Source organism: Equus quagga, chromosome 9 (genome assembly GCF_021613505.1).
Source record: "Equus quagga isolate Etosha38 chromosome 9, UCLA_HA_Equagga_1.0, whole genome shotgun sequence".
Taxonomy (NCBI): Eukaryota; Metazoa; Chordata; class Mammalia; order Perissodactyla; family Equidae; genus Equus; species Equus quagga.
Window position 1 is genome coordinate 38,254,233 of NC_060275.1, and position 10,778 is coordinate 38,265,010.

Below are 10,778 nucleotides of genomic sequence, written 5' to 3' on the forward strand. Positions count from 1 at the left end.
TCAATTTGTTCAGGAAAATGAGCCCTAGAACACGTGACTCGGCACCAAGGAGGCTTCTAACCTCTCTTCTTGTTGAACTGGAGCCAGGAGATGGTCAGACATGTTCTGATGCTTGTCTTTCCTCCAGACCTAGAGCCCCTTGAGGGTCGGGATAAGGGCTTGTTCATTTCCTTACTCCTTATCCTCAGCACACCACCAAGCACATGGTGGGTATTCGATGCACATTCAATAAGTGGATGAAGGAATGATCAAATGTGAGAGCTCACCCCCATAGTCTGCATCTCTTTTCCCAAGGGTAACCCTTTCCTGACACTCCAACAGCTGAATCCAGCATGTGTTGGCTAAGTTAGTGCACAGCTAAGTTGTTCTGTAAGAGAAGGAAATTTCATGATAGAAACTCTGCAGAGTTAAGGTAGGTTAACATGAACTGTGATATCACCCACTTGGCTCAGTCCAGGTTTTCTGCATGAGACAAGCCCTCCCAGGCACCCCCAGATCTCCCTTCTCACTGAAAGCTAGGCACGGCTTCCTTCAAACTCCAGCTCTCAGCATCCTTTATTCTGCTTGTCATCATCAAAAACAAACACTTGTTGAGGACCTGCTATCATGTGCAAGGCTGGGTTCTGAGGATTCATATAAGATGAGTCACAGCTCAGCACCTGTTGGAATTTAGAATCTTGTCTTAGTTAGCTTTTGCTGCATTCTGAAATGTGCTGGCATACAAAAACAAATATTTATTATTTTTTTCAGTTCCATGGGTTGGCTAGCATGGCTTTCTGTTCAGACTGGCATAACTGGGGCTGGACCATTTAGGATGGCTTCACTCACACTCTTGGCAGTTGGCAGGCTGGTTGGTCTAGTACAGCTCATCTATGGCTGGTCAACTGGGATAACCCATCTCTGCTCCTTGTGGTTTCTCATCCTTCACTGGCTAGCTCAGGCTCCTTACATGGTGGTCTCAGGATTTTCTAATGTTCTACTGGCCAAAACAACTCAGATTTAGATTCAAACTCATTTTCAAACAGTGAAGACATAGACTCTGTCTCTTGAAGGTAGGAGTGGCAAAGGCAAGTCACACTGCAAGGGGCACGGACATAGGCGTGGGAGAAGCTACTGTGGTCATTTTGCGAACTATCTAGCGTAGGTCTCTTTGGGACAACAAGGGTGATACATAAAAATGTAAACAATGATATGAAATAGCGCAGCATACCTGCCAGGAAAACTGCACAGAGGAAGTCAGACCTGAGTTGAGAAAGAGAGATGGAACTGAGATTGGATGAAAGTAGGCGGATATTCCAGCTAGAGGGAGTACCACAGATGTGGAAATGCATCTGATGTGTTCAGGGGGCAGTAAATGTATGGCTGTGGCCATAGCAGAGAGCTCACTTAAGGGAAAAGGGGCCACTTAGGACAGTCGAGTAGTTGAGAGCCAACTGGGGCAGGGTCTTGATGGAAGGCATTTGGATTTGATCCTCTAGTGGAGATTTTTGCTCCAGGGTCAAATAACACTTTATTCTGGAAATAGTGTGCAGACTGGAAAGGGAGGGTCTCTGATTTTGCCACAGTGTATGGATGTGACATCACGCCACATGATTAAGCACAAGAGGGGTTTTTTAGTGGAGGGTAGTTCTTTGTTGTTGTTGGGTTTTGTTTTGTCGTTGTTTTTTACTCTGTGTGTACCTTGGTTAACCCATCAGTAAAATGAAAACAATATGACAGTTACCTTCAAGGATTGTTTTATGGATTGAATTTGTGAATATATGTAAAGGACTTAGAAGAGCGCTTGGTTTTGGTAATACAGAGCATGGAAGTCTTAGAAAGGAGTCACAATAAGCAGGAGAAAAGCTTGTGTGCATTGTGGCTTCTGTCCTCAGAGGGTCCCAGGGTCCCTCCCTCGGGCACAGGGGAGACCCAGCCCTTCTGCCTTCCTTGGTAAGCTTTTGGCTCTCTTACGGGTGGAGGGACAGGCCAGTGGATGGAGTGAAGGAGGACTGGGGTGGAGGGGCATAGAAATGACTGAGAACAGGGACAGGGGACAGAAACAATCTCACAGAGCTCCAACATCAAAGAAGGCCACTCTGAGACCATGATAAAGTGAGACAAAACAAGGCCACTTCATAATTTTGTCCAAGCGCAAAGTCACTGTGCCACCCACCAAATTCCGAACATCCCCCTCTTTTGGCTAATGTGAGTGATGCTGCTTCCTTACCAAGCACAACTTTATCCCCACTCTAGGCAACCCTCCCTATAGATAAATTCTGTTGAGACACCCCATTAGAATTGTCTCACTTTCTGTCCTCACTTTGTGGTGCAATCCAGGGTGAACCCCTGCTTTCTTGGATCCTCCCCAATCATCCCCAAAGCCCAAATTCTATAACAGGTTCTTCCTGACACCCTTTTACAGAGTCGTACCGTGGTTCCCCATGGTGTATGATCTCCCTCAATGTGATGAGTAATAAACCCACCTGGTCCACTACAGGTGGATTCGTAGTGGCTTTCGGCAGCAGGGCATTAACATCGTGTCTGTCATTATGAGCACTTTCAACCCTAACTGGACTTTTTAGATAGACTGGTTGTATTAGTCAGGGTTCTCCGGAGAAACAGGACAGGTCCGTATCTATATCTATATCTGCATCTGCATCTATATCTGTATCTAGCTATTCTATTGACACATAAAAACAAACATTATTTTAGAAGGATAGATAGATTTATTATAAGGAACTGGCTCGTGTGATTATGGATTCTGACAAGTCCCAAGATCTGCAGTCAGCAAGCTGGAGACCCAGGACTGCTGATGGTGTAGTTCCAGTCTGAAAGTCAGCAGGCTCAATACCCAAGAAGAGCCAATGTTTCAGTTTGAGTCCAAAGGCAGGACAAGATCGATTTCCCAGCTCAAGGCAATCAGGCAGGACATGTTTTTTTGCCTTAGTCATAGGAGGGTCAGCCTTTTGTTCTATTCAGGCCTTCAACCAATTGGGTGATGCCCACCTATATTGGGGTGAGTCATCTGCTTTACTCAGTCTGCTGATTCAAATGTTAATCTCATCCAAAAACAGACACACTAAGAATAATGTTTGGCCAAATACCTGGGCATCCCGTGGCCCAGTCAAGTAGGCACATAAATTAACCATCACACTGGGGTTTACTGTTGGTTAAAGACCTAAAGAAAGGCCTGGATGCAGCCAGCATGCTGAAAGTATAGACCAGTGAAGAAGCAGATGCTGAGATAGGAAGGACCCAGCGTAACCACCACAGCCATGTGTCGGTTGCCTTTGCCCCAGAGCACTGTGTTCTTACTTTCGAAAGTTCATAATGGGGGAAGTTTTGTACAGGGCTGCAATGAGAGGTGGAATGTAAGTACTATTTTAAGAGCACTATCTGATTAGCCAGATGGACTTGGGGCCTTGGAGGCAAAGGGAGTCTCTGATGGATGACCCAGAGGTGCCTTTCTTAGGGACCCTTTGTACAGATGCAAGGAGGCTAAAGAAAGTCACCTGGGAAATCTGGACAGGAAATGGGACATAGCCCAGAAAAGTCAAGGTTGTCCAATAGGTTTATGCCACACTCAGGGCTGGCTTCGTGGGTGTGTGACCCGTGCAATGAGACACAGGGTCCATGTATTGATACCCCATGCTCGGTTTAACACTCTCCTGTCACTGTCTTGAAATTCTTTATAGTTTTGAACACAGGTGCTGCATTTTCATTTTGTACTGGGTCCCACCAATTATGTAGCCTGTCCTGGCCGTGTGGTCTGTGGCCCTAAACAGGGAAACTCATGCTAGACATTGACAGAGACCCATTTAGAATGGACACATGAGTCCCCTCAGTCCAGAGGGAGTGCTGCCAAAGTACACCTGGCCACTTCACATCAGACTGGGTTAGAACCTGGCAATTGAGGACTTGCAACTTTCTTTTTTTGCAGTTAAATTATTTTAGTAAATTTAAAAGTAGAAATGTCAACCTCTCCTTCCTCTAAACCTTTACACCTTGTGTGTGGCTCTCATCCCTGCCAGAGCTGGGGGAGGAAGATGGGGAAATGTGTTAAGGCGCGGTGGAGCCAGGAAGTGGTCAGTGGACACAGACGGTGGAGGAGGCTGGCTCCGGGAAATCCTAGAGGAGAAACGTGTGGGTTGCTGTGACTTGCCAGGAATTCCATCGCAATTTTCCACATCCCCCCTTGCTATACTTGCTTTCTGCCCAGCAGAAGCCTTCAAGAGGCAGGAAACAGCAGCATTCAAGCATTCCTGGAGAATTTAAAAGTACCTGGAATTAAGCTAGTGAATGTACTATTATTTGGTCAGTTTTAATATACATATTTTTTTTCTGTTTGGCTTCATTAGCATATTATAACAGTATTATTTTCTACTAGTTGGGCTGTACATGTATCATGGATTGGTTTGAGTGTGGTTTTTACGTGAAACTGAATTTGGAGAGCCAACTAACCAACGTGCAGATCTACTTCTGGAACACAACTTGTTTGTGAGCTGTGCATGTTTAAAATTAGTACAATACTGTATCGCAAAGTCCCAAAGAGTTACAAAGCAAGAAGGCCCTAAATATATCCTTGGGAGTATTACAGAGTTAACCCGTCTCCATAAGGGCCTCACTAATTGGCAGTGATGACGACTGGGGAAATTTTGGGTACAGAGTGGCTTTATGCAGAGTTTTCAGAATTTCTTTTTCATTGAAGGCCATGCAGTTGGACTTGACTCCATGCCACCTGTGTGAGGTCGCTGGAATCAGCTCTTGGTGTCTATTTGGACAGATGGGAAAACAGAGGCTCCAGATGGAGATTCCCTGGCTGGGCTAGGGGTGGAGGGCATGTGTGAGCTGAAGGAGCCCTTTGACTCCTGCTCACCTGAGGATTTTAGGAAGCCAGGGGTGCCTCCTCGCCTGAGCAGCCCTCCTCTGTACTGCTCTGATCTCTGAATCTTTTGTTTTTGACCAGTGTGTTTGGGTTAAGGTTTTGTGACAGTAATCTCTGCACATTTTTTCCTTCCTGTATTTCCCTTTTCCCAGCTTCTTGTCTGAGCTGGGGTTGGCTCTGTCCTCGCTTCCCTTCAGGAGGAATGAGGCAGGCAAGTAGAGGAACCTCTAAGTCAGACTGACTCTGTCTTCCAAAAGTCTGTGCTGTTAGGTCAGACCCAGATAGTCCGGAATAAACACGCAGCAAGAAGGATTTTCCCCGGGGTGGACACAGTCTTCCGGGACTGGAGAAAGTTGGTCTGGTGAGTAGGCTGAACCTGTTGGGTACAAACAGGAAATGGCTTTATTACCTTCTTTCTTTGGCTTTAAACATATTTAGATGAATTTGCATTCCTGCCTCCTTGACATCCCAGGCTTCCTTTTACTTTGAAGGTTATAAATGCCCAGTGCCATTTGATTTAAAATGTCAAGTGGGGGGCCCCGCCCCGTGGCCAAGTGGTTAAGTTAAAGATTGCATGCTCTGCTGCGGCAGCCCAGGGTTTCGCTGGTTCAGATTCTGGGTGCGGACATGGCACCGCTCGTCAGGCCACACTGAGGTGTCATCCCACATGCCACAACTAGAAGGACCTGCGTCTGAGATATACAACTATGTATTGGGGGGATTTGGGGAGCTAAAGCAGAAGAAAAAGGGGGAAAAAAAGGATTGGCAACAGTTGTTAGCTCAGGTGCCAATCCTTAAAAAAAAATGTCAACCTGTCCCCCATCCAATCCTAAGTTTCTCCCCTCCTCCCTGCTCAGGGCCGGCATCGCAGCATCACAGGGAAGGAGGGAAGGTGGCAGTCTCTTTATTCTTCTTCCTCCACTGCCTCTCAGTCTGCTCTATCAGCAAGGAGACGTCGCTTCTCTCGCTGGTCACTGGCAACTCTTCTCTTTCAATGAACTCTCCCATTTGAATGTCTGTCCTCCACTTTTATCTGCACATGGGGCTGAAGGTGTAGGGCCAGTTTAGCCCTCTCTTAGTCACTTCTGTGGGGATGACCTTGAGGATGAGAGTGTATGGAAGGGAAGGCAGGAGAGATGGAGAGAGGTATCTATACAAACACACACACACACACACACACACACACACAGAGCTCTGTGGGGTCCTGAAACCAGAGAGACCTGTGCCAAGCTGCTTGACATCCTCCAGAGATGCCCTAAATACAGTCATATGCCACATTAGCACGTTTCGGTTGATGATGGACTGCATATATGAGAGTGATCCCATAAGATTAGTACCATATAGCCTAGGTGTGTAGTAGGCTATACCATCTAGGTTTTTCTAAGTAAAGTATACTCTGACATTGGCACAGTGACAAAATTGCCTAACAACACATTTCTCAGAACATATCCGTGTTGTTAAGCAATGCACGACTGTACATCCTTAGGAGAATTACAGAGGTAACCGATCTCCATAAGGGCTGGAGACTTTCCCCGAGAGGAAAGGCTGGCAACTGGAGGCCACAAGCCAGAACTGGTTGTAGAGACAGACATCTTGTTTAGCATGGTGCTGTAAACAATTTGAATGTTACTCCAGTTTGTCGTAGATCCAGTGCTCCTTAGAGACTGGCCCCCAGTGTGCTCCACTCATGTCCACTCAGCGTCTGGATCCTGGAGGCCTGGAGCCTGTGACCCTGCTTGGGAATCTGGACCACAGGCTGACTTGGCCCAGATTTCTACTCCCTGAGGCACCTTAGGAACAGATGCTACAAAGGTACCCAGGACCTGAAGAGGCCATTTGGGGGCAGAAGACAAGAGCTGGTTCTCCTCACCACACACATACCCTGGTGCTCTGTACACCAGGGAGTGGGGGCACATTCCAGCAAGGAGAGCACATGTTCTTCACCAGCCAGGACGATTTGGAGCCAGCAAGTAATTTATTGCTTAAAAAAATCAAGTGACTTTTCTTTGCATATTTGAGTTGGTGAGAGAAAAAAATTAGAAGGTAAAATTAACAGTTTATCAAGTTATCTTATTCCTCATGTCATCTCTCATTCATCTTTTCAAACATCTATTTTTGTGGTCATCTTCACCATTATCCATAGTCATCACCTTTAATTAGCGGACTTGTTTATCCATTCATTCTTTCATCCATTCATTAAAATCAGGCACCTACCACTTGTTTGTGATAAGGACTTAGCACAAAAACCCATCAAAAAATAAAAATAAAAACGTCGGAAAGCATCTCTGCCCTGGATGAGTCCACAGCCAGAGGAAGGAAAAGTTATGGTCCTCAGAAACACTCACCTCAGCCACAAGCAGACATATTCTAAATCATGGCCATTTTGCTTCTTAAACTAGAGGTAATCTGTTAACTCAATGTGGTGGGGATGAGCTGGTCCAAGGGCCTCTCCCCTACACCCCCAACTTCTCACCAAAGGGAGACGGGGGATGGAAAGGATTGAATCAGAAACGGTGCTACTCTGCCAGGGCAACAGAGAGAACCACTGCTAATGGCTGGCTGTGTGTGTATATGTGTGTGAATGTGTGTGAGAGTGTTTGTGTATGTATGTATGCACGTATATTATGATGCGTAGGTATGTAAGAGTATGTGTGTATTATGTGTAATTGTGTTTGTATATGTATGTGTGTGTATGAATCTGTGTGTTATGCATATATAGGTGTGTTTGTATTTTGTGCCTCTGTGTGTATTATGTGTATATGTGTGTGCATGTTTAAGATACGATGCTAAGCCTTGGGGTGAAGCGGGTTATGGAGAAAATGCTTTTCAGTCCCACAGCACAAAAATGCAACCTGGGGTGGGGCTCGGGGGCACCATGGCCAATGGTCAATATTGGAGCCATGCCAGTAGGAGCAACATTTTCTCCTTTCCTGTGAGATTAGACTCAGTGGCCTCTGAGAACATGACTACTTCTCTCTGTGCAGTGAGTGTCCCTGCACAGGTCCAGCTCACAGTTCCCCTGGAGGGCCTGGGCCTAGCTGAGCCTGAGCACCCTGCATTCTGTACAGCACAGCAGGAAATCTGGGTGGGAAACTCTGGCTGAGAAGTGTTGCCTGTTCAAGAGGCCTGACAAAGGAGCTCCTGTGCAGGGGGCCATGAACCCAGGGCAGGAAGAGGGGTCAGAAGGCATTGCAGGCCTCGAAAGGCTGCCACCCGATGGGACAAAGGAGAGTTGGAGCTGCTGGAACCTCCAACTCTCCTCTTCCTTCATTGGGATCCTGAAACTGCCCAACTCATAGTACATAATGCTCACACAATAACCTCTGCCATAATGCCATGGGGAGAGGGGGGTCTCCAAAATTCAGTGTTGCAAAATACAGGGTTGAGTTATGAGGAAATGACCGGGCAGTCCAGGTGGCCTGTGCCGCCACTGGACAACTGTGTTGAACCTGGCTTGGGTTAATTCAGGGTGCGTTCCTGGGTCAGGGGAAGGGTTAACATTTCTGACCCCCTGGCCTGGCAGCAGCTTAGGCCAACAGAGTAGGCAGAGTGGCTGGGGAGGAGCAAAGAGCTGAGCTCATCACAGGGGCTTCTGTGGGAATCACCATGACCGTCTGTGACAGTGGGAACCCTGGAGCCACCCCAAAGCTTCGGTGTAGGAGAGACAATAAGATCCTACTTCCTGTTTGCCCCCTGAACTATCAACAGTGACCCTGTGAGAGGTGAGAAAGAGGAGCACACATCTTTACATAGGTCATTTTCCCTCCACAAGACTCAAAAGATGGGCCACTCTGGTCTCTGCGAGGCATATCACAATATGGACAGAAAATATGTCACCCTGGTATTGTGGATCAGCCCTGGTTTATAATTTGGTGACCTTGGTCAGGTGAGGTGACTCATGGGAAGGCTCATGTGAGTTATTAGTTGTGTCCCCTGTGTGTCTCCTTCCAACTGAGGGCCTGTCTGCATGCCCTTGTAGTCTGCAGGGACATCATGGAACTGGGAGCACAAAGCATAGCAGGTCTGGGGGCAGGTGAGGGGGTAAAACACAGTGGTCACACGGGCTATGAGGCCCCATCGTAGGACTGAGCTGAGAATGGATGGGACAATGCATGTGACACGTTGGACACAGGCCAGGCATGTAGGATGTGCTCTGGGCACTGAAGACCTGGGACTTTTGCAGGCTTGGTTCTTAGGCCGAACTTTGGCCTCACCTAAATTTCACCAACTGGCTGAGTAGAGTGGAATGGAGTTGTTTATACTAGTGGCATAAAGTCACAACGTGACATCCCCCTACTTGGAGAAGCAGGGAAAGAGTTTAAGAATGCCCATGATTCCAAATTTCAGATGTGACTTAAAACACATTTCAAAACAACTTTGACAATATCTACTCCCTTCCTAGTAATTTTATAATCTAAGACTTTAATCAATCCCCAAACAAGATCTGCAGTTATAGAACATTGAGTCATGGTCATCACAGGACCGTTACATTAAAGAAGTGATATATTTGAGATGCAACTGCCTGGAGTGAAGTCAACGGATTTCTCATTCTTGCTCCCATTTGAGTTGGTTGCTCTACTATGTCATGAGATCAACTCAAGGTGTTTACACCCAAATGTGGTGTGACATTGTCAACCTGCCATTGCCTCTGAATGAGGACTTCAAACACCTTGAAAACAAGATCTATCAGCAGGAAATCAATGACACACTCAAGTTAGGAAAATTCATGGAGGGTTTAATGAAGGAACAGTTTAGAGAGGTGTGGTTGGGTGTCAGGAAACCACAAGGGAGAGTGCAGCTTACTGGGGCTGTTATGGGAACCTGGAAGGAGAAAGCCCGATAGAGAAGACTTCCCCGAAAGGACCTGGGTCTTCCGTTAAGAGATGTAGCTTACTCAAGGTGACCCTGCCCAGAGGGAACTAAAGGAATAAATACCCTGCTCCACTCTCCCCCACTCATCTCCTGCTGGGTCTTGCCATTGGCTAAACCCACCTGGGCACCTGAGGGCGAAAGAGCCTTTGATCCATCCTTAATCTGGGTCAGCCTTCAGGCAGAAAGCAAGAGGAAGAAGAGTGGAAGATAGATCTGGAAGACCACTTGTCAGGGAAAGTGTGTGGTCCAGTTTTAGATACTTGTACTTGGAATAGAGAATTGAATGACATGTCTTCAGGTATGTACAATATAAAGCAGGTAACACCTAAAGAACTAAAAAATAACCTGAGTGCATGGTAGACTGAAGAGTTGCAAAAATGCAACATTGGACCTTTTTTTTTTTTTATTATTAATGCTATGATAGATTACAACCTTGTGAGATTTCAGTTGTACATTTTTGTTAGCCATGTTGTGGGTACACCACTTCCCCCTTTGTGCCCTCCCCCCACCCCCCCTCTTCCCTGGTAACCACCGATCTGATCTCCTTATCAATATACTAACTTCCACCTATGAGTGGAGTCATATAGAGTTCGTCTTTCTCTGACTGGCTTATTTCACTTAACATAATACCCTCGAGGTCCATCCACATTGTTGTGAATGGGCCAATTTTGTCTTTTTTTTATGGCTGAGTAGTATTCCATTGTGTATATATACCACATCTTCTTTATCCAATCATCAGTTTCTGGGCATGTAGGCTGGTTCCACGTCTTGGCTATTGTAAATAATGCTGCGATGAACATAGGGGTGCAACGGACTCTTGAGATTTCTGATATCAGCTTCTTAGGATAGATACCCAGTAATGGGATGGCTGGGTCATAGGGTATTTCTATTTTTAACTTTTTGAGAAATCTCCATACTGTTTTCCATAGTGGCTGTACCAGTTTGCATTCCCACCAACAGTGTATGAGGGTTCCTTTTTCTCCACAACCTCACCAACATTTGTCGCTCTTGGTTTTGGATGTTTTTGCCAATCTAACGG